General features: G+C 39.2%; 1 non-coding gene across 1 annotated transcript; it reads right to left on the bottom strand.

The window, feature by feature from the left end:
• Nucleotides 1-2,529: 2,529 nt before the first annotated feature.
• On the bottom strand, nt 2,530-2,633 carry LOC128249333 (U6 spliceosomal RNA). Its single transcript, XR_008265430.1, has one exon. It is a non-coding gene; the product is annotated as a U6 spliceosomal RNA (small nuclear RNA).
• Nucleotides 2,634-4,349: the final 1,716 nt, after the last annotated feature.

A 4,349-nucleotide genomic window follows, 5' to 3' on the forward strand; every position in this document is an offset into this window, starting at 1 on the left:
GTGTGTGTGTGTGTGTGTGCATATATGGCTACAGGACATCACAAAACGTAAACAACATGAAATCCGAAATACAAAAAAACAACATGAAGACAAATGAGATCCGAAAATCTCTCCCACTCTCAGGAGCAACATCTGGCGCCTTGCTTTACGCCATTGATTGAAGGCTTATCACCGCTACCTGCTGCTTTCCGTGTTGTAGGCGAAGCTGGATTGTCCTCTCCAGGTGGATGGTGCGGATGTGTTGATGAGTAATACGTAGTGGTGGTCGAATACCAGCCTAGGTGGTGTGTTGTAGGAGACAGTATGATGCCTATGCAGTATGATGCCTCTCTTCACAACACTGCTGGGTTCAAAGGAACAGTAGGACTGTCACAGTTTGGCAGTAGCCATGTTACAGTGGCTGCCAGGACGAAGTTGTAATCAACGACGAACTGCCTTATGGGCTCTAACTCCGGATTTTCCATCGAGAGTTACGCTTGAAGCCTTCCCATGACTGGGTATTACTGCAAGGCAGCAGAGATTTGGAGTCAGAGTTTTCCTTCTCTTAGATGGACTGGCTACCAAGGTCGACAACCTCTGTCTGTCCTTATGTAGCAGGTAGCATTGAGTTACTTGGTAGCCAGTAGCAGGAAAAAATCAGGGAAACCAGAAAAATCAGTCCTGACTGTAATATAGATATGTACATGCTATTGGATGGTCGTTGACTCACAACAGTTTCTCCCTTCATTGACAGGTTTTTTGCTTTTTACCCTGCAGGATGTCCAAGCAAGCTTGGTGAAGTTGCTGGTGTAGTCTCCGGCGACCCGAGCTTTAAGAGACTAAGAGGAGGTTGAAAAAGTAGTTGACCGGACAAAAAAAAAAGCGTATCGTTTAAGACAACTTCAAAACAAGGGACATGACTTTGGTTTGTGCTTTCACATCGCTTGTGGATATTCTCTCACCTTTTTAGCCTTTTAGTCCTTTCTGTTGAAAGGCGTAGGCTCGAAACGTAAAAGACTTTTCCATTCTCCCCAAGTGTTAAACTAATACACCTGCTTGTTGCTCTTGCACCTGTCTTCATCTTTTGTTTTCTGTAAATTTGAACTATATATATATATATAAACTGTTATGTTATTTTATATTTAAAAACAAAATGATTCAAAAACCCGTTTACAAACTCTTTGCTATGAATGACCAATTTTAAATACTACTGGAACTTACTCACAAGGTACAGGAATCTTACATGTATACCATTCTGCCTAAATAATGGATCTACAGATGCAATATCCCTACATAACTCACATCTATTTTCATTCCTCCACTTCACTCTCTATTTCATATCTCATCTAGAATAACTATTGCTTAACCATTTTCTCACACCGTCTCCGATGAAGGGATATATAAAATATCTTGAAAACAGCTGTAAGACCTTCTATTTATAAATGTTCTGAAATCTTTCACAGCCTTGGATTTTTATCTCATTCTGTTAATTTATATATATATATATATATATATGGGGCGGGGTGAATAAGAAGAAAATTAAGCGAAAATGCACAGTGGAAATCAAAAAAAATAAACGCTTTTTATGAAAAGTAACGATAGATGTATACAATTAGATGAACTGAGGTAGGAATAAAAATAATAAAAGTCATTATTGTGAATTGTTAAAGAGATTCAAAAGCATACCGGTTTCGTAAAGTTTTTAATCATTGCTTTGAATGCACACCAATTATTGAACGGTGTCAGGTCTACTAGTCCCCGAGTAAAAAGATTATGTGAAAGGGAGGTAAGTAGTTCTGGATTTGGTGCAATTAGGGTAGATATAGATCTGTAATGTGAATGGTGTATGGGATGTATGGAGGTTAGTTGTATTAATTGAAAGGTTAGTAGTGTTCTGTATTGTGTTATGTGTTCATATTTAGTTGTGGAAGATATTTATTGATCAAAGTTGTCTCTTTATTCATTCTTTGTTGTGCTGAGGTGTTCTGTGAACATTGATAGAAGGGAAAATTAGGAAATTAGGATTAAGATTCCTAGCACACCTTTCTATGTGTCCACTGACCTATATCTGTCTGTATTGTGGGTGGTGGATTTGTGGGTGGTGGATTTGTGGGTGGCGGATATGTTATATATATGTTTTTTTATCTGGGTGGGTATATATTCTTTTACTTGTTTCAGTCATTTGCCTACAGCCATACTAGAGCACCGCTTTTAGTCGGGCAAATCAACCCCAACCTTATTCTTTGTAAGCCTGGTACTTTTTCTATCGGTCTCTTTTGCTGAGCCGCTACGTTACAGGGACGTAAACACACCAGCATCGGTTGTCAAGCGATGTTGGGGTGGGGGGAACACACACACACACACACACACATATATATATATACGATGGGCTTCTTTCAGTTTCCGTCTACCAAATCCAATCACAAGGCTTTGGTCGGCCCGAGGATATAATAGATGACACTTGAACAAGTTGCCACGCAGTGGGATTGAACCCAGAACCACGTGGTTGGTAAATAAGCTACTTACCACACAGCCACTTCTGCACCTATAAAAAATATGGAAAGCTTCACGAATTTGCGAGTCATCCTTGCGCATGCGCCATGCTAATCTTCTCTGTATCACTCCAATTTTAGAATATCTATCACTCCACCTGGTGTGTATATATTTTGGCTACTTTTTTTTATAATATTGTACATTTATGTAGGGGTTTGTATGTTTGTGTTTGTGTATATATGTGTGCGTGTTTGCATGCATGTATGAAAGCGCTTGTGTGTGTATCTTATATGTACATGTATTATACTTGTGAATGTGAGTTTGCATATTTCAGGTGTGTCACATATGCTCATACATAAACACACACACAAACACACAAACACACACGCCACACGCACACACTCACACTTACACGCGCGCGCGCGCATATATATACATAAGCAATTCGGAAAGGGATAGAAAATCGATTGTCAGAATGAGCATGGAGGCTTGTCATAGGATTATTTAGAATTAGCGAAGTGCATGGAGGTCGAGTAGTATTTATGCTTACATGAATAAATAACGTCAAAGAATCTATTTAACAGCGAAGAGTTGTGGAGACGAAGAATAGTGACTCTTTTATACATAATTCACATTTATCTATATTTATATTGTAGGGGGAGGGATCTTCAGCTGCTATAGACCATGACAGGGCGCATTGGGTATCTTATGATTTGTGGTTATGCATGTGTGTTGCTAAAGAGGTAAATAGTTTAGATTTTGGATTAGTGAAAGAATTCCTATGAGCACGATAACGGAGTTCAAAAAGCAGTGTCGCCGATATACACCCTGCAGCGGCCGTAGGGCTTATAAAACTCTACCTGTTTTATTTGTGATATCGTTTTTTACTGGGTGTCGAATTATGTATTCTTAATATCCACACACATTTATAGTTTTCTTTTCGATTAAATGTATTTTTTATATGAAAATAGACGTATCTAGCTTGCTAGTCGTTGCTTTACCTATATATATATGTGTGTGTGTGTGTGTGTTGGTGCGTGTGTGTGTGTGTGTGTGTGTGTGTGTGTGTGTGTGTGTGTGTGTGTGTGTGTGTGTGTGTGTGTGTGTGTGTGTGTGTGTGTGATATAGTTATTGATATTTGTTCTTCTCTGTTTTTCAGGTAAAGCAAACCCAAAATATGCAGTGGAAATCGATGTGCTGAAGTTAATTGAAGATTTCGTTTGGAAAAAGTTTCTGAAAAATCTTCGTTTTTCGTGTCTTAGAAGATGTTTCTATCGACGAAATGACTATCATATTGATATTCGGTGGAGTTACTTTAGTTTCGAGGATTATCTTGAATCTGAAGTGCCCCTGCGAGTAGAGCCAACAAAATCCCAGATTCAATACTCAACCACATATACGTGCCAGATAACCGGACCGCAGAAACATATATTCAACGCACACGGTTCGCAAATGGAGTCTAAGTTGGTAAAATTACAAAAGAATTACAGTATTGGAGGAAAGGTATCGATAAAGACAGCAGGATTAGAGGTCAATGCGAAACGTGATAGTAGCCATGAAGAAAAGACAGATACGACCACCTCATGGTCGGATACCGCCGAGTTTTCTTTGAATACAAACAACTCGGCTAAAGTGGTTATTACACAACAAAAGGGAACATCAGAGAAGTACTTTGTAGTGAAAACTGTGTTACGATTGAGACCGACACGCCCTGGATGGGGAGCTCCTGTGATTGTTAGAAAGAAATCTAACCATCAGACAGTGTTTGAATATGAAATTGTTAGTTTCAGAGAGCTGTTTGAAGCGTATAGTGAATGTAAAGACTTGGTGGAGATTCGACCGCATGCTCACTTACAACAATTCGAAGGCGGCAAGAG

This window comes from Octopus bimaculoides, chromosome 13 (genome assembly GCF_001194135.2).
Source record: "Octopus bimaculoides isolate UCB-OBI-ISO-001 chromosome 13, ASM119413v2, whole genome shotgun sequence".
Taxonomy (NCBI): domain Eukaryota; kingdom Metazoa; phylum Mollusca; class Cephalopoda; order Octopoda; family Octopodidae; genus Octopus; species Octopus bimaculoides.